The 26546-nt window shown below is 34.3% G+C and overlaps 1 long non-coding RNA gene across 2 annotated transcripts in view; it reads right to left on the bottom strand.

The window, feature by feature from the left end:
- The window catches only part of LOC141559545 (uncharacterized), a 145973-nt gene that overhangs the window by 7456 nt on the left and 111971 nt on the right, over positions 1–26546 (bottom strand). Inside the window, exon 1 of one of the 2 annotated variants that reach the window (XR_012487474.1) lies at positions 22436–22510. The exons of the other annotated variant lie outside the window; for it this stretch is intronic. This is a non-coding gene — a long non-coding RNA (uncharacterized LOC141559545). Of the gene's footprint in view, positions 1–22435; positions 22511–26546 lie in introns of those variants that run through there. 2 annotated transcript variants of the gene reach the window in all.

The following is a 26546-nucleotide window of genomic DNA, read 5'->3' as shown; positions in this document are numbered from 1 at the left end:
AATGAGGCATGAAAAATTTGTCTAACGTCTTCCACCAAATAATTTTTCAATTATTTATAACCTGATTTCCAAAACAAGTCAAATTCTATAATGGCTGGGGGGCAACTCTCCATAAGTATGGAAAGTTTTATTTTTTATATTCAGCCAATGTTTTACTTATCTTTCATCTTCATCTTGTTTTACATATCTAAGGCATTGTCATTATAGTAACTTGGTGATGAAGCTGAGATATTGTGTTATTAAATTAAGCAGAACTGTTCTTAACAAAACTGGACAAGTTGGGTGGCAGGGTCTCACGCTGCAAACTAAGAGTATTTGATTTTGGCCTGGATGAAGAAAATAGAGATTGACTCTTTTTCTATATTTTTTTTTAAATAAAAAATGATGATAGGCTGTTTCTCTAACCAATACTTTACAGTTACAATGGGCTTTAACAGCCTCCTTCCTTCTCCTCTTCCCACTAGTCACTTCTGAATCCACTTTTTGAGGACAGAGAGAAGACTTAGTTGTAGTCTTTACTTAAAGCTGTCTTCTCACTCATTTGGGGATTGATTAGTTTGAGTAAAGAAATTGAGCGACCTAAAAAATGCAGCAGTGTACAAAACATTGTAATTTCATTTGAGGTTATATATTCCTCATATAAGTCAAACTGTTTTGACCATCTCTTACAATTGCTTTAGTCAAGGAGAAAAAAGGAATAGGTTCATTCTTGAACAATCAAAATATCTGGATTGGATTGAATACCTATAGCAGTGGGATTGTAACCACTGAGTCTAAACTTCCTGTCTCAGAGCCTAATACTGTGAATTATGCACAGACTTGACAGATGTTTCAATTGGATTAAATTGAATTTTCTACTTTAGTTGATTAGCATTGTTGTTAGATTAAAGTATTGATTCCAATATCTCTGTGTGAGTAACCCAGTGGCTATTTGCTTACAGTTTTGAACTCATTTCACCTCTTCCTCCCCTTCCCCCACCTATTTCCAAAAGAATTTACATATATTTGATATTCCTTTTAGGTAAGTCATTCCTTTAGTTAAAGGACTTGAACCTAAACTGCCAATTCCTTGTGGTAGAAATCCCAGTTTCTCACATGCAGACCAAAATCTCAGAGTTATAGGACAGTTCAGAGTTCATCTAATCTCCTTGGTCTGTAGAATAGGAAGCTGGGGCCCAGAGTAGTTATGACCTGTTCATAGACAGTCAAGTTGTAAGAATCAAAGGAAAGAGGCAAACTAATGTTTTCTAATTTGAAAGTCAGCTTTTTTCCCCCACTATACTATACTATCTGTCTATTTTATTCTGTAAAAATTACAATTCATTTGGTATGGTCATTAAGACTACTTACTCTGAGGAATTGAACCAAGATGGTAGAGTTAAGGGGACACAGATGGACTCTCCCAAATTTCTTCTTCAAACAACTTTAAAATAATACCTCAAATCAAATTTTGGAGTAACAAAGCTAACAAAAAGTCTGAGGGAGACATTTTTCCAGCCTAAGACAATTGAGAAAATCCACAAGAGAGATCTGTGACATTGGACTGGAACATGACAAGAGCATCAGCAAGAGATCTTGGTAGCAGCCATGATAATAGCAATTCTGGATGACAGTTCCAGAGTGAAGAGAAATGCTTATGATAAGTCGGGAAAGGAGTCAAAGTCCAAGAGGAGCACTAGTGATTATGGCTGCAGGGCTAGCGCACAGACCAGTAGAACAATGACCATGCCTTTCCCAGCATTACATCACCTGGAAAGCACAGAAAATCTGCAAGCCTCAGAACTAGCTCTGAAAATAGCAGCACAAAAAAGCTTGAAGCTTGCTTTCCCTCCCAGATGAAGAAAGCATAACTTTAACATAAATTTCAAAGTCAAGTAATACACTGAAAAAATGAGCAAACATCCAAAAATAAATAAATAAATAAATAAAAATTTGACCATAGAAGTTACTAGTAGAGAAACCAAGACATAAAACCAGAAGACAACTTTAAAAATAACTATAGGCAAAGCCTCAACCAAAAAAAAAGTGCTAATTGTGTTCAAAACCAAAAAGAATTTTTTGAAAGAGATAAGAATTGTAGAGGGAAATTGGGAAAAGAAATGAGAATAATGCAAGGAAATTATGAAAAGAAAATTGCAACCTAGGTAAAAGAGGTGCAAAAATACTGAAGAAAATAGCACCTTAAAAATTAGAATTGGGTAAGGAGACTTCAAGAAACAATAAAACAAAGTCCAAAAGAATGAAAAAAAGGAGAAAAATGTAAACTACATCATCAAAAAAAAAATCACATAAATCACACACACACACACACACACACACACACACACACACACACAACCAAACTGGAAAATAGATAAAGGAGAAATGATTTGAGAATTAATGTATTACCTGAAAGTCACATGGAAAAAAGAACTTAGACATCATATTTCAAGATATTATAAAGAAAATGTTATCTTAAATTTTGAGAGTAAAATTGAAAAAATAAATGAATCTACTTCCTGAAAGAGATTTCAAAATGAAAGCTCCCAGAAATATTGTAGCTAAATTCCAGACTTTTCACTTCAGGAGAAAATGCTACAAGTAACCAAAAAAAAATTTAAATACCATGGAGCCACAGTCAGTATCACAAAAGATTTAGCAGCTTACACACCAAAGGAATGGAGAGCTTGGAATATAATATTGTAGAATGTAAAGGAGATAGGAGTACAAGAATTCCTGATGAAAAAATGAGCTGAATACAAAAAGTGACATTCAAACACAAGACTCAAGAGAAGCATAAATAGAAAACATAAGAGATTAATTAAGGTTAAACTATTTACATCCCTACATGGGAAGATGATTCATGCAATTCCTAAAAAGTTTAACAATATGAGGGCAGTTAGAAATCACCTACATAGATTACCAAATTTTTTTCAGAAATAAAAATAGATATCATTTAAAGAAATAATCAGGGAAACTACATTTTGGTAAAAGGTACCATAGAAAATGAAGTAATATAAAAACATTTTACAGAAAGTTTCTCTGATAAAGGCTTAATTTCTCAAATATTTAGGAAGTTGTGTCAACTTTATGAAAATAAGAGCCATTTCCCAACTGATAAATTATCAAAAGATATGAACAGTCAGTTTTCAGAAATATTTATTCATGGTCATGTGAAGAAATGCTCTAAATCTCTATTAATTGGAGAAAGGCAAAATAAAGCAACTCTGGAAAATGAAAAATAACAAATGCTAGAAGGGTTATGGGAAAATGGGTACACCGATGGAGATGTCACTCAGTTTAATGATTTTGGAGAACAATTTGGCATTATGCCTAAATGGCTATAAAATTGTATATATTTTTGGATTCAGTAATACTGGTACTAAGTCTATACCCCAAAGTGATCAATATGTATTAAATTATTTATAGCAGGTCTTTTTTTGTATTGGAAAAAAGTGGAAATTGAATGGAGACCCATCAATGAAGACTGAACAAATTGTGTCATGTCATATAATTGTGATAGAATACTATAGTGCTATAAGAAGTAACAAAGGGTTAGGGATTTAGAAAAACATGACAAGACCTATATGAAATCATGCAAAGTTAAGTGAGAAGAACCAGGAGATCATTGTGCATAGTTAATACACTGTGGTAATGATTATTAACTCTGAAAGACTTTGGTAGTCTGCTCAATACTATGATCCAAGAAAATTCCAAAGGACCAAAAATGCTATCCACTCTCAGAGAGAAAACTGCTGAACTCTGAGTGCAAAGTGAAATATAATTTCCTCATTTTGTTTTGCTTTGTTTTGCAATGTAATAAATAGGAACATATGTTTTGCATGATTTCACTTGTATAATTTATATGATATTATTTGCCTTCTCATTGCAATGGGAGAGACTGAATCTGGAACTCAAAATTTAAAAAGAAGAGAATATATTGAAAATTATCTTTGCATGTATTTTGAAAAATAGTAAGCTATTATTTTTTAAAAAAATATTTTTAAAATAATTAAATGTTATAAGAAAAAATACTACCTATTATTCTTTTACTGTTATTGGATTTTGCAAAGAGCTTTGCATTCTTTATCTCATGGTTGATCCATCTTTTTCTTTCCTTAATGAACAATTAATCAAAACAAACTATGTAGTGAACATATTAATGTATTTTCTAGGAGTTACCATGTTTGCAGAGAGAAAGCCTTAGGCTCCAGTCATAACTTCACACATGATGAAAGAACTTAGGCAAATGGCTGACTTTTTTTTTTTTTTCTGAGACAATTTGTGTTAAGTTACTTGTCCAGGGTCACACAGCTAAGAAGTGTTAAGTGTCTGAGACCAGATTTGAACTCAGGTCCTCCTGACTCCAGGGCTGGTGCTCTAACTACTGTACCACCTTAGCTGCCCCTTGAGTTCTCTTTTAAAGGTAGTTAGGTGACTTAGTGGATAGTATATGGAGTCAGGAAGGCCTGAGTTCAAATCTAACCCCTTATACTTCCTAGATGTGTGACCTTTAGTAAGTCACTTAACATCACTTTCCTCAACTATAAAATGGCACTAGTAGGTGCTAGCACATAGTAGATGCTATATCCATGTTTATCCCTTTTAGGATCCCCTATTATTCAATATGATAAATTGGGGAGATCGTATACAACCTATTTTTTTCAAGTGTGTTGCATACAGTTTTGAGGAGCAACCACAGTGGCAACCAGTTTTAGTCCCTGGACTAATGCAGATTAGACTCAATCTTTGGAATCTCTCAAAAGCATATTTTTGGTGGAGAAGAGATTTTGCTAAAACCTCTTAGAAATAAAGCTTTATAAGATCTGATCTATAGAGATAAGAATTCAAAATTTATCCACTCAGAAAAGTTCTAGGATATCCTCCTTCTAAACTCATTTCTAATTGATGTACACTGTATATTTGCAAGAAGTATAAAACTTCACTAATTTAAAATAAATGAAGTGCAAAGTCAATCTCAATTAATAAAATGTCTGCATATTACCACATTCTGAGGGAAATATAATTGTATTAGTTTTGATTATATATACTATAAAGGTCTTATGATTAACTTGTTGCAAATTAAAGAATGACATATTATGATTTAAGAGTACCAGAATCAAGATAAAGCTGCTCTAATCTTTCATTTAGTATTAAACTAAATATTTGGCCTTAAAGAAGCCATTTTACTCCTATGGGCCTAGGTTTGATCATTTTGCAAAATTAGGGAGATGGACATTCTTAGGTCTCCAAAATTAATATTCTGGAATTCAATGCCTAATTTTTAAGAGGCAGATTGTGAGCTTAAAAATGAGTATCATGACAGTCTGTGAACAGCGTTTTAATAAATGCATTTTCTGAAATATATCAAATCTTCCTTGTATGATCCACATTTAACATTCCAAATTTATAAGGATCATTCAAATTGATCTGAATTTAAAAGATTTTATTTTTTTGTTTTCTCTATGAGGTAATTTCTCCATATATAAAATAGAAGAAACAGTTCTAAGTAACCATAAAAAGGAATCTTTTAATGGGTTAATTGCAAATCAGTTTAAAAAACATAATGAAATTATATCTATTTTAGATCCAATTATATGCTTATACATGTGTGTATGTATATATATATGTATGTAAGCACAAGCTAGTGTTCATACAAAAAAAAAACACATTTTCACCCCAAATCATTATTTACATTTATTAAAAGGGTTAAAAGTATCACTTGACATAAATGTGATCACTCTAGTAGCCCTGGAAATTTCATTATTCAGAGAACAAGTCTCAATTATTTTCAGTGCTAGAAGAAAAACAGAAGCAATTTCTCTATAGTCTGGGTCCCCATTTCTTCACCCTTTCTTTCCCTAAGGTAAAGATACTCAACCCAAGGTCCATCAAGCCCCAAACGATTTGGTCTTTTCGACTCCCAGTTTTGCTCCTTTATGTCTTTATTGCTCCTTTGATAGAAAAATTCAAAAAAGAAAAAAGATACAAGAAAGAACAACAAAAAGCTATAATTATGAAGATTCAATTTAATTTTAAAGCTTGTGGACAGAAAAGGAGAAGCAAGAGAAGAAGGAACCAAATTAATTTAGCAGGGAAGCATTGCATGAAATATTGTTGAAGTTTAATAACCATGCAAAGACAGATGATATGTGTGGAAAAATTAGTTGTAGGACCTCATAATAGTCTATTAATATTTCCTACAGGCGCAAAAACCCTTTCCTGAATAATTGTGACAAAGTAATCTTTTTGAAAAAGAGATGGAAAAAAAAAAACTTCAAAAAGAAAAGACAGTGATAATGTAGTGGCTGAACTGAGATGGAGACTTCCTGTCTCCTAGGTAAATCCAAATGCCGGGTTAGTAAGAAGCTTCTTTTACTTTCTGTCTTATACCTGCACATGAGATTAAAGGTAAAAATCTGTAAAAGAATGGAATCTTCAGACCTGGCATTGTGATTCTTACATGCATGAGCCAGGGAAATAGAGAGCAGAATGCACATCTAACAGAATACTAGTGGTTTCTCTAGGCAGTTTTCTGCCATTTCACTGTTGTATGCTTCATGAGAGGCATCATGAGTTGTGTAACTTAGTGCTTCTCAAAGGTTTGTCCAGGGATTCATTGGAATCTCCAACACCTAAGGGGTTCGTGAAGTCAAAACAATTTTCAGAATACTGCTAGGATATTTTAACATGTAATACAGTAAATATCAATATCACATAAACAAAAGCTTTTTGGGAGATTTTCAATATTTTTTTTAGAGTGTAAAGGGGCCCTAAGCCCTCCTTCCCCCCAAAATGAAAAAGTGCTGGCATAATTGAGAGTTAATCTCCAAACCAGGATGCTTGAGTTCAAGTCCCATCTCTGACCAATGATAATTATTTGATCATGGTCATATCATTTAATGTCTTAATACTTAAGGCAGCTTTCTAAGAATTTAAGTTTTGGATAGAGTGAAGATTTCCTATGCTACTGAAATTCCAGGTCCAATCTTTATCTCTATGACATAGAAACTTGAGAAGTTTGTTGATAAGAAGATCCACCATTAACTAGGTAAATCTATATCTCAACAACAAATGGGAGCTGCAATGACAACAATGTAACTGTCACAAAACACTTATAATGATTTTGAAAATTCTGGATCTGTAATTTTAGCAGTATGGACATACAATTTGAAAACATACACCATAGATGAAGATTGGCAACTCCTCAGTGATTTAAGGTCTTGGTTACCTTGGAAGTGAAGTGACTTGTTCAGGTTCAACAGCTAGTATAAATCAGAGGTGTGGTGACTGAAACCACATCTTTCTGATTTCAAGTTTAAGGCCCTTGGTGCTCCCTCTCTTTCTGTTTCTCTCCATTCCCCCATCTCTTTCTCTTTTTCCTTTCCTGTCCTCTCTTTTCTGCTCTCTCTCGCTACCTCTCTGTCATTCACTTTCAGTCTTTCTCTCTTCTTGCCATATTTTTCTCTTTTAACCTCATTTGCTCTTGCTCTCTCTCTCTGTCTCTTTATCTATAAGAAAGTTCTTATACTCATGAAATTTGTCCTCAAAAGTATAAAATATGAAATTATATCTGTCAAAAATTGTTGTATATTTCAAAATTCCCAACTTCCCCTCTTCTTAATCTTTATAAGCATCTTTAGACCACAGAAATTTCATTTACCTTTAATGATTGGTTTAAGAATTTTTATTAATAAATCCCAAGTCCCAAAATTTTTAATGAGCCAGAATAATTTTGGAAATAAAGTTGTGAAGCCTACAATACCTTTCACAGAATCTGCAGCAACAGGGAATATAACAGGTGTACACATTTTGTGTGTGTGGATATGTGGGAGAGGAGAATATGTGTGATGTTGACCTGAGAGCCTCTTTGGTGGAAAGTCCCTCAACTCTGAGACTGGAAGCTTAAAGGATAATTCTTGCATAGGAAAAAAAAAAGTAAATAACTATATTAAACTTCATTTAGTCATTTTAACCATTATAAATCACATCTGTCTCTGCTTAGAAATTACAAGGGAATGTTTAAAAAAATAATAATAATAAAACAATTGTCTCTTCATTGGTAGAATGTTGCCCCCCCTTCCCAGCAGAGGACCCATATCAAACTTGCATTTTGTCCTAGACTTGAATTGACAAGGATACCAAAGAAGACGATATAAAATGTATGTCTCTCCCCTAGCCCAATCAGTAAATATATGAGGTGATTTGTTTTTTGTTTTTTCTTTTGGCTTTTAAGTAGAAAGCAATAACAACATAGGATATAAAATGTATTTATCTTATAGTTGTGAACAGAAAAATACATATTACTCAAAAGATACTTAGTTGTCATTCATATTGAAGATAATACAGAATCAATTAAACTAAGCTAAAGAAACTTGATCTTTTGAGTTTTAAATTTAAAATCACAAGTTATAGAACTAGAGACTTTGCAGAAGTCATTTATCCTCATTTTGGTCAGACTACATTACATTATATCATAAAGAGTAAATTCTAGACTTCCGGCCAAGATGGCGGCGTGGAGGCAGACAGCTGCTTGAGCTCCTCGTTTTCTCTCAGAACTTACTTCATGACAAGCCTCTGACTTAATGCTTGACCCAGAAAGAAATCCACAAATTATCACCAAGAGAAGACATCCTTGAGAGTCGTCAGAAAAGGTCTGTGTTTGTTCGGGGGAGGGTCAATCAGACTGGGCGCAGACTGAGGGCAGACAGCCAGAGCAAGACAGGCAGCTCACACAGCTCAGACCGGAGGGGGAGGGGTGTGATCTCTGCCATTTCTGCGAAAGGGCTTTTGCCCCAGAGTGGATGCTCCGTCTTGGCAGCAAGCCAGGAGCAGCAGAGAGGGTGTAAACACCGGAGGTGAAGATTAAAACCCCAGAAAGCCAGCGTCTCTCAGAGCACGGCCACCCCCAACCCCCACCTGGACTGACTCGGAGCGTTCTCAGAGCCTCAGAGCTCAGACTCAGTACAGTCATTGCTGTTCTGTTAGTGGCTCTCTGCTGCCCTACCCCCAGTCTGTAGAGGAAGCCCATTAATAACATCCAGCCCTATCCCCCACAAAACAGACCAATTGTTTCTCTTGTCAGTTTGTTTTCTTTGATTCCTACTCTGACAAAATGAACAAAAAATTCAAAAGGGCTCTAACCATTGACAGCTTCTGTGTGGAGAGGGAGCAGACTTCAAATGCTGAGGAGACTAGGAACAGAATGTCCCCAGATGTATCCCCTGGGAGGGATATAAGCTGCTCCTCAATACAAAAGAACCTCATAGAGGAAATCAAAAAGGCTCTCACAAGAGAGCTGGAAGAGAAATGGGAAAAAGAAAGGGAAGCTTGGCAAGAGAGCCTGGAGAAGTCATCCCATGCATTCAAAGACAGAATGGATAAAGAAATCAAATCATTGAGAAACAAGATTAGTGAGCTGGAAAAGGTAAACAACTCCAAGGAAAACAGGATTAGTGAGCTGGAAAAGGTAAACAACTCCAAGGAAAACAGGATTAGAGAGCTGGAAAAAGAAATCAGCTCTCAAAAAAATAAAATGGATAAAATGGAAAAAAATTCCATAGAAGATAAAAACTCAATTGGACAATTACAAAGAGATATAAAAAAAGTGAGTGAAGAAAATACATCATTGAAAATTAGACTGGAACAAGTAGAAATGAATGACTCAAGGAGAAACCAAGAGGGAGTCAAGCAAATCCAGAGAAATGAAACAATTGAAAAGACTGTCAAGTACCTTACCAGAAAGACAACAGACCTGGAAAACAGATCCAGGAGAGACAATTTGAGAATAATCGGACTCCCTGAAAAATGGGAGGAAAAAAAGAGCTTGGACACCATTTTCGAGGAAATTATCAAAGAGAACTGCCCAGACGTTTTGGAAACAGAGGGTAAAATAGACATTGAGAAAATTCATCGCTCACCTACTGAAAGGGACCCTAAAATCAAAACGCCAAGAAATATAGTGGCCAAGTTCAAGAACCATCAGACAAAGGAAAAGATATTGGAAGCTGCTAGAAAAAAACAATTCAGATATGGAGGATCCACAATAAGGATAACACAGGATCTAGCAGCATCCACATTAAAAGAACGCAGGGCCTGGAACATGATATTCCGAAAGGCTAAGGAACTTGGTATGCAGCCAAGAATAACTTACCCAGCAAGAATGAGCATCGTTTTCCAGGGAAGAAGATGGACATTTAACGAAATAAATGAATTCCATCTATTTTTGATGAAAAAACCAGACCTACATAAGAGGTTTGATCTTCAAATACAGAACTCAAGAGACTTCTAAAAAAGGTAAAAAGAAATCTTGAGAACTATACTTCTGTCAAAAAATATGTAAAGAACATATGTACAATTTGTCTTAGAAACTAGAGGTGGAAAGGAGATTATATCATAAAAAAGTATAAAGTGGTGGTACTACATCTCATGAAGAGGCAAAGGTAACCTATTATATCTGAGAGAAAGAAAGGAGGGAGATGAACAAAGCGTGTATCAATAGACATATTCGATTTATGGTGAAACTTCTTCCACTTCATTGAAAAGTGAAAGGGAAGGAGTAAGCTAAGGGGAAGGGAATACAGTAATTTCGAGGAAAAGGGGTAAAATAAGGGGAGGATCTTTAAGGTGGGGGAGGGATCCTAAAAAGGGAGGGCTGTGAAAAGCAAGTGGTGTTTACCAGTTGAAAACTGGATAGGAGGGTAAAAGGGAAGGAAAGGGGAAAAGCATAAGCAGGGGTTAATAGGATGGCAAGCAATATAGAATTAGTCCTTCTAACCATAAATGTGAATGGGGCAAACTGCCTCATAAAGAGGAAGCAGTTAGCAGACTGGATTAAAAGTCAGAATCCTACTATATGTTGTTTACAGGAAACACACCTGAAACAGGATGAGACATTCAAACTAAAAGTAAAAGGGTGGAGCAGAATCTATTATGCTTCAGGCAAAACCAAAAAAGCGGGAGTAGCCATCCTCATCTCAGATCAAGCAAAAACAAAAATTGATCTAATTAAAAGAGATAAGGAAGGGCATTATATCCTGCTAAAGGGAAGCATCAATAGTGAAGCAGTATCAATATTAAACATGTATGCACCAAGTGGTGCAGCATCTAAATTCTTAAAAGAGAAATTAAGAGAGCTGCAAGAGGAAATAGATAGCAAAACTATAATAGCAGGAGATCTCAACCTTGCACTCTCAGAATTAGATAAATCAAACCACAAAATAAATAAGAAAGAAGTCAAAGAGGTAAATAGAATACTAGAAAAGTTTGATATGATAGATCTTTGGCGAAAGCTAAATGGAGACAGAAAGGAATATACTTTCTTCTCAGCAGTTCATGGAACCTATACAAAAATTGATCATATACTAGGGCATAAAAACCTCAAAATCAAATGCAGTAAGGCAGAAATAGTAAATGCATCCTTTTCAGACCATAATGCAATCAAAATAACATTTAATAAAAAGCCAGGGGAAAATAGACCAAAAAATAATTGGAAACTAAATAATCTTATACTAAAGAATGATTGGGTAAAACAGCAAATCATAGACATAATTAATAATTTCACCCAAGAAAATGACAATAATGAGACATCATACCAAAATGTGTGGGATACAGCCAAAGCAGTAATTAGGGGAAGTTTTATATCTCTACAGGCCTACCTGCATAAAATAGAGAAAGAGAGGGCCAACGAATTGGGTTTACAACTAAAATTGCTAGAAAAGGAACAAATTAAAAACCCCCAGACAAACACAAAACTTGAAGTTCAAAAAATAAAAGGTGAGATTAATAAAATTGAAAGTAAAAAAACTATTGAATTAATTAATAAAACTAAGAGTTGGTTTTATGAAAAAACCAACAAAATAGACAAACCCTTAGTAAACCTGATTAAAAAAAGGAAAGAGAAAAAGCAAATTGATAGTCTTGAAAATGAAAAGGGTGAACTCACCACTAATGAAGAGGAAATTAGAACAATAGTTAGGAGCTACTTTGCTCAACTTTATGCCGATAAATTCGATAACTTAAATGAAATGGAAGAATACCTTCAAAAATATAGCTTGCCCAGATTAACAGAGGAAGAAGTAAGTAGTCTAAATAGTCCCATCTCAGAAAAAGAAATAGACCAAGCTATTAACCAACTTCCTAAGAAAAAGTCCCCAGGACCAGATGGATTTACAGGTGAATTCTACCAAACATTTAAAGAACAACTAACTCCAATGCTATGTAAACTATTTGAAAAAATAGCGATTGAAGGAGTCCTACCAAATTCCTTCTATGACACAGACATGGTACTGATACCTAAACCAGGTAGATCGAAAACTGAGAAAGAAAACTATAGACCAATTTCCTTAATGAATATTGATGCTAAAATCTTAAATAAGATATTAGCAAATAGACTTCAGAAAATCATCCCCAGGATAATACACTATGACCAAGTGGGATTTATACCAGGAATGCAGGGCTGGTTTAATATTAGGAAAACTATTAGTATAATTGACCATATTAATAATCAAATTAATAAAAACCATATGATCATCTCAATAGATGCAGAAAAGGCATTTGATAAAATCCAACATCCATTCCTACTAAAAACGCTTGAAAGTATAGGAATAAATGGACTATTCCTTAAAATAATAAGGAGCATATATTTAAAACCTTCAGTAAACATCATATGTAATGGTGATAAACTAGAACCTTTCCCTGTAAGATCAGGAGTGAAACAAGGTTGCCCACTATCACCATTACTATTCAATATAGTACTAGAAACTCTAGCCTTGGCAATAAGAGCCGAGAAAGAGATCCAAGGAATTAGAGTAGGAAATGAAGAAATCAAATTGTCACTTTTCGCAGATGACATGATGGTATACTTAGAGAACCCCAAAGACTCTGCTAAAAAGCTATTAGAAATAATTCAGAATTTTAGCAAAGTCGCAGGATACAAAATAAATCCACATAAATCCTCAGGATTTTTATACATTACCAACACAATCCAACAGCAAGAGATACAAAGAGAAATTCCATTCAAAATAACAGTCGATAGTATCAAATATTTGGGAATATATCTACCAAAGGAGAGTCAGGAATTATATGAGCAAAATTACAAAACACTTGCCACAAAAATAAAGTCAGATTTAAATAATTGGAAAGACATTCAATGTTCTTGGATAGACCGAGCGAATATAATAAAGATGACAATACTCCCCAAACTAATCTATTTATTTAGTGCTATACCAATCAGACTCCCAAGAAACTATTTTAATGACCTAGAAAAAATAACAACAAAATTCATATGGAAGAATAAAAGGTCGAGAATTGCAAGGGAACTAATGAAAAAAAAGTCAGAGGAAGATGGTCTAAGTGTACCTGATTTAAAGCTATATTATAAAGCAACAGTCACCAAAAGCATTTGGTATTGGCTAAGAAGTAGATTAATTGATCAGTGGCATAGGTTAGGTTCACAGGACAAGATAGTGAATAAAAATAGCAATCTAATCTTTGACAAACCCAAAGATCCCAAATTTTGGGATAAGAATTCATTATTTGACAAAAACTGCTGGGAAAACTGGAAATTAGTATGGCAGAAACTAGGCCTGGACCCACATTTAACACCACATACTAAGATTAGATCAAAATGGGTCCAAGATTTAGGCATAAAGAACGAAATCATAAATAAATTGGAGGAACATGGGATGGTTTACCTCTCAGACCTGTGGAGGAGGAAGGAGTTTGTGTCCAAGGGAGAACTAGAGACCATTATTGATCACAAAATAGAACATTTTGATTACACCAAATTAAAAAGTTTCTGCACAAACAAAACTAATGCAAACAAGATTAGAAGGGAAGTAACAAATTGGGAAAACATTTTTACAGTTAAAGGTTCTGATAAAGGCCTCATCTCCAAAATATACAGAGAATTGACTTTATAAGAAATCAAGCCATTCTCCAATTGATAAATGGTCAAAGGATATGAACAGACGATTTTCAAATGATGAAATTAAAACTATTTCCACTCATATGAAAGAGTGTTCCAAATCACTATTGATCAGAGAAATGCAAATTAAGACAACTCTGAGGTATCATTACACACCTGTCAGATTGGCTAAGATGACAGGAACAAATAACGATGAATGTTGGAGGGGCTGTGGGAAAACTGGGACACTGATGCATTGTTGGTGGAGTTGTGAAAGAATCCAACCATTCTGGAGAGCAATCTGGAATTATGCCCAAAAAGTTATCAAAATGTGCATACCCTTTGACCCAGCCATACTACTACTGGGCTTATACCCCAAGGAACTACTAGAGAAGGGAAAGGGTCCTGTATGTGCCAAAATGTTTGTGGCAGCCCTTTTCATAGTGGCTAGAAGCTGGAAGATGAATGGATGTCCATCAATTGGAGAATGGTTGGGTAAACTATGGTATATGAATGTTATGGAATATTATTGTTCTATAAGAAATGACCAACAGGAGAAATACAGAGAGGCTTGGAGAGACTTACATCAACTGATGCTGAGTGAAACGAGCAGAACCAGAAGATCATTATACACTTCAACAATGATACTGTACGAGGATGTATGCTGATGGAAGTGGATTTCTTCAACATAGAGAAGAACTAATCCAATTCCAATTGATTAATGATGGACAGAACCAGCTACATCCAGAAAAGGAACACTGGGAAATGAATGTAAACTGTTATTTTTACCTTCTGAATCCAATTCTTCCTGTGCAACAAAAAAAATTCGGTTCTACACACATATATTGTATCTAAATTATACTGTAATATATTTAACATATATAAGACTGCTTGCCATCTGGGGGAGGGGGTTGGGGGAGGAAGGGAAAAAATCTGAATAGAAGTAAGTGCAAGGGATAATGTTGTATAAAATTACCCATGCATATGTACTGTCAAAAAATGTTATAATTATAAAATAAAATAAAAAATTAAAAAAAAAAAAACAAAAACAAAAAAAAAAAAAAAAGAGTAAATTCTATACCAGTTTTAAAACACTTAATACTTCTCCCATACTAGATATGTCTACATATCCATCCCTAGTCTCTTTTTTGAGTTACAACTGGCTATTAGATATTTCAGATTTTATGTCCTATAAATATCTGAAATTCAGCAGTTCTAAAGTTGAGTTCTATTTTTTCCTTTAAACACATCCTTTTTCTGAACTTTCTTCTTGTGTCAAGGATATCACCATCCTTCTAGTCCCTAGTTCTCATTCACAATGTCATCCTTGATTCTTAAGATCTAGATGGTGCAGTGGTTAAAGCACTGGGCCTCAAATCAGGAAGAACTGTGTTCAAATATGATCTGAAATACTGGTTGTATGATTCTCTAGTCATTTAACTTCTAAACAGATTTCTTCAACTATAAAATGGGAATAATAATAGCACCTACAACTTAGGGTTATTGTGAAGAACAAATAAAATAATATTTGTAAAGCACTTAATACTTGGTATACAGTAGGTACATAAATATTTTTTTCACTCATCCACATAGTCAAACAGCTACCAAATGTGTTTTTTCTTTTAATTCTTTCTCCATGTCATCTATTACAAATTCCCACTTCTTCCTATTCACACAGTTATTCCTCTCGTTCAGACCTCATTATTTCTCATCTGGACTTTATTGTTGTTGTAGTTGTTTAGTCCTTGAATCATATTCAGTTCTTCATGGTCCTTAGCATACCAATATGATCCATGGTGTTTTCATGTCAAAAATACTAGAGTGATTTTACATCTCTTCCATGGATTAAGGAAAACAGAGGTGAAGTGACTTGGCCAGAATCACACTGTTAATGAGTGTCTAAAGCCTGATTGGAACCCAAGTTTTTCTGATTCCAGGCCCATAACTCTAACCATTGAGCAGCCTAGCTGCCTTCTGGATTGTACACTGATCTTCTACTTGGTATCCCCACCTTAAGGCTCTTCCCTCTCCAACAATGTCTTCCTCATAATCACCAAAGTGATTTTCATATAGCATTAATCTAGCTATATCACCTACCTATACAATATATACAACATACACCTAAGCAATAAATTCCTTATTACATTTAAAGTCAAATATAAAATCCTCAGTTTGGCTCTTAAAATTCTTTACAACCAGGGACTTCCAGCCAAGATGGTGGAGAGGACATGCACATCTATTTAAGCTCCATCTTGCTCTCAGAATACTTTATTTCATGATAAGCCTCAGAATTAGTGCTTGACTGAAAAAACCCACAAATAATTACCAACAGAAGATAACCTCAAAATTCGCCAGAAAAGGTCTGTTTTTGCTTGAGGGGGATGATTAATTTGGGTGCAGACTGAAGGCATGCAGGGAGAGCATAGCAGACAGTGAGAGTACCAAAGATAGCTCACACTGAGCAGAACTAAGGGGGGAAGGGTGTGATCTCAGCCATTTCTGCAGGAAGAACTTTACCACAGTGTGGCTACTTTGCCCTGGCAGCAAGCCAGTAAACCAGCAAAGAAGCTGTAAACACTGAAGGTAAAGACTATAATCCCCAAAAGGTAGGATCTCTCAAGACCAGGCCACACCCACCCGAAGTATCTCAGCAAGCTCTCAGAGTCTCAGAATGTAGACTCAGCAGAGCCGTTGCTGTCCCACTACTCCCTCACTGCTGCCCCCGACAATCTGTTGAGGAAGCTCAGTAATACAATCCAGCCTTCCTCCCCCCCCCAAAAAAAAAAGCAGATGCATTTGTTTTTGTTTTTGTTTTTGTTTTTTTTTGTTAGTGTGTTTTCTTTGATTCTTCTTTGACAAAAGGAGAAAAAAATTTAAATGGGTTCTAACTATTTATAGCTTCTATATGGATAGAGAGCAGACTTTAAACTCTGAGGAGACTAAAAACAGATTGTCTCCAGATGAATCCCCAAAGAGGGATATGATCTGGTCCTCAACACACAAGACTCTCATAGAAAAAATTAAAAAGACTCTTATAAGAGAGCTAGAAAAAAAAATGGGAAAAGGAAAGGGAAGGTTTGCAAGAGGTTCTGGATAAGTCATGCTACTCATTTAAAGATTGATTAGACAAAGAAATCAAATCCTTGAAAAACAGAATTAGTGAATTGGAAAAGGTAAACAACTCCAAGGAAAATCGAATTAGTGAACTGGAAAAAGAAAATAGCTCTTTAAAAATAAAATTGGTGAAATGGAAAAAAAAATCCATAGAATAAAACAACTCACTTAAAAACTCAATTGGACAATTAGAAAAAGATATTAAAAAGTGAGTGAAGAAAATAATTCATTAAAAATCAGAACTGAACAAATGGAATTGAATGATTCAAGGAGACACCAAGAATCAGTCAAGCAAAAAAAAAAAAAAAAAAAATGAAACAATGGAAAAAAAATTGTCAAATATCTTCTTGGGAAAACAACAGACTTGGAAAATAGATCTAGGAGAAATAATTTGAGAATTATTGGACTCCCTGAAAAATATGATGAAAAAAGAGTCTGGACATTATTTTCCAGGAAATTATCAAAAAGAACTGCCCAGATGTTATAGAAACAGAGGGTAAAATAGACATTGAAAGAATTCATTGATCACCTGCTGAAAGGGACTTTAAAATCAAAACTCTAAGAAATATAGTGGCTAAATTCCAGAACTATCAGATGAAGGAAAAAATACTACAAGCTGCTAGAAAAAATCAATTCAAATATAGAGGAGCCACAATAAGGATTACTCAGGATCCACATTAAAGGATTTAAGGGCTAAGGAACTTGGTATGCAGCCAAAAATAACTTACCCAGTCAGAATGAGAATTTTTTTTCCCAGGGAAGAAGATGGACATTCAATGAAATAAATGAATTTCATCTATTTCTGATGAAAAAACCAGAACTAAACAAAAAGTTAGATATGATAGATCTTAGGAGAAAACTAAATGGAGATAGAAAGTATTCTTTCTTCTCAACAGTTCATGGAACCTATACAAAAAATTGACCAGATATTAGAACATAAAAAACCTCAAATTCAATGCAGTAAGGCAGAAATGTAAATGCATCCTCTTCAGATCATGATGCAATGAAAATTGTATTCAATAAAAAGCCAGAGGAAAATAGACCAAAAAATAACTTGAAACTAAATAATCTCATACTAAAGAATGATTGGGCAAAACAGCAAATCATAGACATAATTAATAATTTCACCCAAGAAAATGACAATAATGAGATGTCATACCAAAATATGTGGGATGCAGTAATAAGGGGAAATTTTATATTTCAAGAGGCCTGCTTGCATAAAATAGAGAAAGAGAAGGTCAATGAATTGGGCTTGCGACTAAAAATGCTAGAAAAGGAACAAATTAAAACGTCCCAGTCAAACACTAAACTTGAAATTCTAAAAGTAAAAGGAGAAATCAATAATATTGAAAGTAAAAAAAAAAACTATTGAATTAATAAATAAAGCTAAGAGTTGGTTTTATGAAAAGGCCAATAAAATTGATAAACCTTTGGTAAATCTGCTCAGAAAGGGAAAGAGGAAAATCAAATTGTTAATCTTAAAAATGAAAAGGGAGAACTCACCACTAATGAAGAGAAAATTAGACCAATAATTAGGAGTTACTTTGCCCAACTTTATGCCAATAAATTTGATAACTTAAATGAAAATGAAATAGAAGAATACCTTCAAAAATATAGGTTGCCCAGATTAACAGAGGAGGAAGTAAATTGGTTAAACAGTCCCATCTTAGAAAAAGAAATAGAACAAGCTATTAATCAACTCCTAAGAAAAAATTAGTATGACAGAAACTAGGCTTGGACCCACACTTAACAACATACACCAAGATAAGATCAAAATGGGTCCATGATTTAGGCATAAAGAATTAGATTATAAATAAATTAAAGGAACATAGAATAGTTTACTTCTCAGACTTGGGGAGGAGGAAGGAATTTGTGACCAAAGAAGTACTAGAGGTCATTATTGACCACAAAATAGAAAATCTTGATTATATCAAATTAAAAAACTTTTGTACAAACAAAACTAATGCAAACAAGATTAAAAGGGAAGCAACAAACTGGGAAAACATTTTTACAGTTAAAGATTCTGATAAAGGCCTCATTACCAAGATATATAGAGAATTGACTCTAATTTATAAGAAGTCAAGCCATTCTCCAATTGATAAATGGTCAAAGGATATGAACAGAGAATTTTCAGATGATGAAATTGAAACTATTTCTACTCATATGAAAGGGAGTTCCAAATAACTATTGATCAGAGAAATGCAAAGACAACTCTGAGATACCACTACACACCTGTCATATTGGCTAAGATGACAGGAAAAAATAATGATGAATATTGGAGGGGATGTGGGAAAACTGGGACACTGATGCATTGTTGGTGGAGTTGTGAATGAATCCAATCATTCTGGAGAGCAATCTGGAATTATGCCCAAAAAGTTATCAAACTGAGCTTACCCTTTGATCCAGAAATGTTATTACTGGGCTTATATCCCAAAGAGATACTAAAGAAGAGAAAGGGACATGTATGTGCCAAAATGTTTGTGGCAGCCCTTTTTATATTAGCTAGAAACTGGAAAACAAATGGATGCCCATCAACTGGAAAATGGTTGGGTAAATTATGGCATATGAATGTTATGGAATATTATTGTTCTGTAAGAAATGAGCAGGATGAATATAGAGAGGCTTGGAAAGACTTACATGAACTGATGCTGAGTGAAATGAGCAGAAGTAGGAGATCATTATACACTTCAACAACAATACTCTTTGAAGATGTATTCTTATAGAAATGGATATTTTCGATGCAGAAAAGATCTAATTCAGTTCCAATTGATCAATGATGGACAGAGTCAGCTACACCTAGAGAGGAACACTGGGAAATGAATGTGAATTGTTTGCATTGTTGTTTTTCTTCCCAGGTTATTTTTACCTTCTGAATCCAATTCTCCTTGTGCAATAAGAACTGTATGGTTCTGCACACATATATTGTATCTAGGATATTCTATAACATATTTAACATGTATAAGACTGCCTGCCTTCTAGGGGAAGGGGTGGATAGAGGTAAGGGAAAAGTCAGAACAGAAGTGAGTGCAAGGGATAATGTTGTAAAAAATTACCCATGCATATGTTCTATCAATAAAAAGTTATAATAATAATAAGAAAATTCTTTATAACCAGGATACATACTATTTTTTTCAGGTTTCTTATATATTGCTGCTCCTCTGCACACTCTGGGTTATAGTCATACATTTATTACTATTGCATTTCATCTTATTAGATTCATTTTAATGTTTTAGCATTAATTGTTATTGTTCAGTGTGTTAATTATATCTTTCAGCTTTGTGTCATCTGCTTATTTATTGAGAATACCATCTATGTCTTTTATCCAATAAATTGATAAAAATGTTAAACAGCAAAGAACCAAATATAAATATGTTCGGTGTTCGGGAGACTCTGCCATTTTGGCTTTGAACCATAAATACCTCTTCTAAAAGTTCGGTCATCTAACCATGTCCAATTGTATTATCTTCGAATCTAAATCTCTTTATCTTCTATGCAAAAAAAAATAAAATAAAATTGTCAAAACTTTGCTAAATCTAGTTCATTATATCTAGAGAATCTTGTGTATCTACTAGCTTACTAATCTTTTTTAAAAGGAAATGAGATAGTGTGGTATGACTTGTTCTTGATAAAATCATATTGGTTCATTGATAAATACTGATCTTTACACATCCATGTCTAGATCCAGTTTAGAATTTTCCCAGGATTCAAAATCACATTCACTGGTCTCTAGATGGAAGATTCTATTCTCTTTCCTTTAAAAAAAAAAAAAAAAGAAAAGAAAAAAGAAAGAAAAAACAGGATTATATTTGCCCTTGAATAATCTTGAACTACATATTTCAAAAATCACTCAACAATCTTATCTGCCAGTTGTTTTAATAATACAGAATTTAATTTCTCTGGTCCAGATGTCTTGATTTTATGAAAGACAACCAGATATCCTCTTACTGTCTTCTTACTTATCTTGAAGACCAAACTGGAAAGATCCATAGATCTAAAACTGGAAAGACCTTGGTAGTCATGTCATCCAATTCATTCATTTTTCTGATAAGGAAACTAAGGCTCAGGGAGATTAAGTTACTTATCCAATGTTACACAGGTAATAAGTATCAAAGTTGGAATTTGAACCCAGGCCCTTTAACTCCAGAACCTCTAAAACTAGACATGGTCATATGTTTATGCAAAAGATAAATACTGAACACATTTGTAAAACAGCTGAAGGCATCTATATTCAATGGATAGAATGTGGGACCAGGAGTCAGTAGGAGTTCTCTTCCTAAATCCAAATCTAGCTTCACACACTCACTCAATGGCTAGATGACTCTGGGCAAGTCACTAAGCCTTGTTTGCCTCAGTTTCCTTATCTGCAAAATGACCTAGAGAAAGAATGGCAAACCTTCCAATATCCTGGTGAAAAAAATTCCAAATGGGGTCACAAAGTTGAACATAACAGAAAAAACTCAACCACAAAAAAAGACAGCTGAGATCAGAGAACATAATTCTAAAATAGACACAATTCTAAAAACTCATTAATTAAGGAAAATATTCCTACACTCATAGTATGTTAATATCTAGTTTCCCCCAGGAATCTAATATGGAACTATACATTCTTAGAGATCTAGTTCAAAGCCTACTTCCTCTAAAAGTTTCATAGACCTTACTCATATTCCTCATTACAAGAATCCTGGTAAGCTTAGTCTTCCACAAGATTCTCTTTCCTATAAACTTCAGAATGTTATGTTGTTTAAAATAATCAAATAACATCTTACTCCCCTCATTATTATTAATCTATTGTCTTTTTTTTTTTAATTGGGCATCTAGACAGTGTGGTCAATAGAGGAAGTTAGGAAGATTCATTTTCCTGATTTCAAATCCAGCCTCAGACACTTATTAGCTATGTGACCCTGAGCAAATCAGTTAATCTTATTTGCCTCAGTTCCTTATCTGTTAAAATGAACTGGAGAAATTAATGGCAAGTATCTTCACTAATAAAACTCCAAATGGAGTCAAGGAGAGTCAAACATAACTGAAAACAATTGAACTATGTATTTTTCTATTACTGAAAATTTTAAGTTTATCCAGAGGAGCAATTTCTTTATACATTTTTAATCTCTCACAGTATCTAGCAATGAAAGTTATAGACACACAGTGATGGGGGGCAGGGAGGGTGAGGGAGACAGGAAGGGAGAGAGAGAAGAAGAAGAGAGAGACAGAGACAGAGACAGACAGAAAGAAAAGCACAGACAGACAGAGACAGAGAGAGAGAGGGAAAGAAGGAGAGAGAAAGGGAGAGAGAGGACGTAGGAGGGAGAGAGAAAAAGAGAGGGAGAAGAGAGAAAGGGAGAAGAAGAAGAGAGAGGGGGAATAAGAAATACTTCTCTCTTAGAAAGTTGAAATCAAGATAACTCTGGGAGACATTATCCTATCACCAACACTTACCTAAATGAAGCTATCCCATGGTTTGTCATAGGTATAAGTGGGGTTTGAACTGTGGTAAATTTCAGCAAGGTCAATAGTCTAGTGAGGCTCTGCAAAGATATAGCATGATGTTATCACCTAATCTGTACCCTTTATGATGAATACAATATCATCACTCTCATCTAACTTCATTCTACACAAAGGATCATTGAATATAAAGAGAAGAAAAAATGATGTCATATTATAGATTTTCTTAAACTCTGCCTTCGGGCCACCTCAGAGGCATAGACTTTAATCTGCCAAAAAAAACCAAAAAGCAAAACAAAACACTGAAAATAGAAAAACTGAGATATCATAACAAACCAAGTTACAGATCCATGTTTAAAAGGTGAGATTGCTAACCATTTAGAAATACTCTATTCTATTCTGTATCATTCTATTCAGTTTCATTCCTTGTCCAATCTCATTCTGCTTTTTTTCTGCAACTGTTCACTAAATGCATACTATTCTATTATCTAAAATTCAATAAATAGCATCTATTATGGACCTGTTAAATGTTTAATACATAAAGATTGTATATAAAAGCATTATCCCATCCCTTGTGAAGTTTAGTAAAGGAATATAACACAGAATAGAAAGTGAACAATGATGAAAATAAAAAAATTTTAAGGTGATTTTTAAGTAGATAGAGCATTGGTCATGGACTCAGGAGGATCTGAGTTCAAATCCAATCTCAAGCACTCACTAGCTATTAGGAAAGTCACATAACCCTAACTGCTTCTCAATCCCCACACCCACTCCCATTAAAAAAAAAAATAGTGTTTTGTGAATCTAAAAGAAGAATGGTAGGGGAAGGACATGACAAAATAAAAAAGATCCTATGATAGTAAAAGATTTTTGAGTTGAATGTTGAATAGAGAGAACTTCAATAGTACTATTTTAAAAATTCCATTCATGAGTGTCCATTCCACAGTTTCTTCACTACAGTGAGGAAAGGAGAGTTTGTTCTTCATGCTGTTGAGGGCATGGGTGAGTATGTTGGAACAAAGGGGGAAAAAATAAAAGGACACAGCTTGGGGAATGATGAGACCATCAAACAGTCATTTTAAGAACTATATTTTATTTCCTTAATGAATTGTTTCTGATATTCTCCCCAGATTCATACCCCTTTGATTTCTGATTCTCCAATTGATTCTGTAATTAAAATCCAGTCTGGTCTTCCTTCCCTAAATCAGAGATTATCCCTAACTTCCCTAACCCATCAACAATTGTCTTCCAGCCCACCCCAAGTATTTGCAACTAAAGGGGACAGAAGTAGCAAAAGCATGGAACCTGGGAAAGCATAAGATATGTATGTACTAAGGACTAATTACTCTAATGTGGATAGAGTCCAATGCACATGGAAAAGTAATTTGAAAGGTTTAAGAATGTGGTGTGGTTCCAATCTCTTCAGTTAAAAACAGTAGACTAAGAATTTAGTAATTGGTAAATTACAAAATTAATTGGTAAACAACAAGAACATTTTGAGCAATGATGCAATTAGTTCCATCTATAAAGATTAATCTGGAAGCAGTGTGAGGTAAGAGGAAGCAAAGGCTAGATACAAGACCATTAGGAGGCTATTGCAATAGTCCAGACAGTTGATAATTAAGAGTTGTTCTAGGATGTTGGCAGTAAGAACTAAAAGGAAAGGATGAGTACTAAAGATACTAGAGAACTAAAATTGGTAGAACTTTGTGATTAATTGCATGTAAAAGGTAAGGAAAAAGAAAGAGTCAAAGATAACTAAGTTTATAAACATATGTGTCTGAATGAATAGTTAGTGAACAGATTGACTAGACTCAATCATGTCTCTGAATAGAATAGATTTCCTGTGACTTAGAAAAAATTATTCACTGAAATCGTGTAATTATGTCCAGTACTTGTTTAGGTGGGCACACACACACAAAAACATATACTCACACACACATATAGAGTGGAACATAGATATACTAGAATAAAGGGGGTGAGGAGTGAAGCACTGAGGGATTCAAAAACCAAAATATTCAAATGGATGTGTAATCTTATCTATTCAGAATTTTCTGAAAGGTAACAGAACAAAAAACATACATATATGCTCATTCTATGATACTCTCCTTCATGTTATTCTGAAAATTTGTCACTAGGGGTACACCCAATTTGCTTGAGGTCTCCGTCATTTTCTCTCATTGTCGTGCAAGAGAATACCAAAGGAGTACCTGAATATCCACCTGCCATTCTTCACTATTGTCATATGACTAGCTCATCTTCTCCTACTATCATATAATTTCTTGTTGGCATCATTTACTACTGTCATTCTTTAGAATTTTTTTCTTGGTAGTATGTTACAGCCTGCTCATATTTACCATTCACCTTTCTATTACTCTTTGTGTGATACTCATCTTTAGTTCTTTGGATGTAGGCATTCTTGAGTTCTCACTTCCATTCACCAATACTGGTTAAAATGTTTATATGGAAAAGAAAAGATTTTTAGTGTTATGGAAAACTTGGGATTAATCTGAAGATAAAAACAGACAATTTTCAAATGGAGAAATTAAAAACATTTCTAGTCATATAAAAAATGCTCAAATACTATTGATCACAGAAATGAAAGTTAAGACAACTCTGAGGTACCACTACACACCTTTCAAATTGGATAAAATGACAGGAAAAGATAATGATGAATGTTGGAGGGGAAGTGGAAAAACTGAGACACTAATACATTGTTGGTAGAGTTGTGAACTGATCCAACCATTCTGGAGAGCAATTTGGAACTATGCCTAAAAGACTATCAAACTGTACATACCCTTTGATCCAGCAGTCTCATTACTGGTCTTATATCCTAAAGAGATCATAAAAAAGGGGGAAAGATCCACATGTGCAAAAATGTTACAGTAGCAGTTTTTGCAATTGCAAGGAACTGGAAACTGAGTGGATGCTCATCAGTTGAAGTATGAATGAATAAGTTATGGTATATGAATGTTATGGAATATTATTATTCTATAAGAAATGATCAACAAGATGATTTCAGAAAGACCTGGAGAGACTTATATGAACTGATATTAAGTGAAGTGAGTAGAACCAAGAGACCATTGTATATAGCAACAAAAAGATTTTATGAATATCAGTTCTGATGTGAACAAAATGAGGTGAGATCTCTCAAGGCAGTTGTGAAAATCGAGTAAGGCTTCATCTACTTCAGAGTTGGAGTAGGCCTGGAGGTCCTTGAGCATTGACTCAAGGGCATACCTAAGTCCCCTTCCTGCTATCCTCCCATGACATCATTTTCTCCCTACTTTAATCAAATATGGGCAACTATGTACTTAGTGCCTCCTCCCTTTGATTGCTTGCTCAATGGGAGAGACGCCCCATACGCCCCATTCTCGGGAGAATGTACCGTAAACTTTTGTTTTGCTCTTAGAGATCTCTCCAGCTTTTTATTAAATGGTGACCTCTCACCATTTTGAGACACACAGATGGATATGGCTCTTTTCAAAAGTGAGGTGATCCAGCCCAGTTCCAATGGACTTATGATGGAGAGAACTCCTCTCTCCATCCTCTCCTCCAGAGAGAGGACTGTGGGAACTGAAAGTGGATCACAACATAGTATTTACACCTTTTTGTTGTTGTTTGTTTGCTTTTTCTCATTTTTTTTCCCTTTTTGATCTGATTTTTCTTGTGGAACATGATAATTGTGGAAATATGTATGTTTTAAATATATCTATATACATATCTATATATATAGATATAGATATCTATATCTATATATATGAATTGCACATATTCAATATATATTGGATCACTTGCTGTCTAAGGGAGGGGGTGGAGGAAAGGGAGAGAGAAAAAATTTGGAACACAGTTTTGTGTGCGAATGTTGAAAACCATGCATATGTATTTTGAAAATAAAAAATTAAAAAATTTCTTTTAAAAAGTTGACATTTCCCTAAAACAATTCATGCCTGCTCTTCTTCTCAACTAAAAGATGTGTTAATTGTCTACATCCTCTCCTATAATTTAATACTTTTATACAAGCTCAATATGATGTTCTTTCAGGTGCATGTTAAAATTTGTACAGGAGACAATTCTGAATAGAATTTTATAATTGAAGTCAATG

This window comes from Sminthopsis crassicaudata, chromosome 3, assembly GCF_048593235.1.
Source record: "Sminthopsis crassicaudata isolate SCR6 chromosome 3, ASM4859323v1, whole genome shotgun sequence".
Taxonomy (NCBI): Eukaryota; Metazoa; Chordata; class Mammalia; order Dasyuromorphia; family Dasyuridae; genus Sminthopsis; species Sminthopsis crassicaudata.
This window is presented reverse-complemented; position numbering and strand designations above follow the sequence as displayed.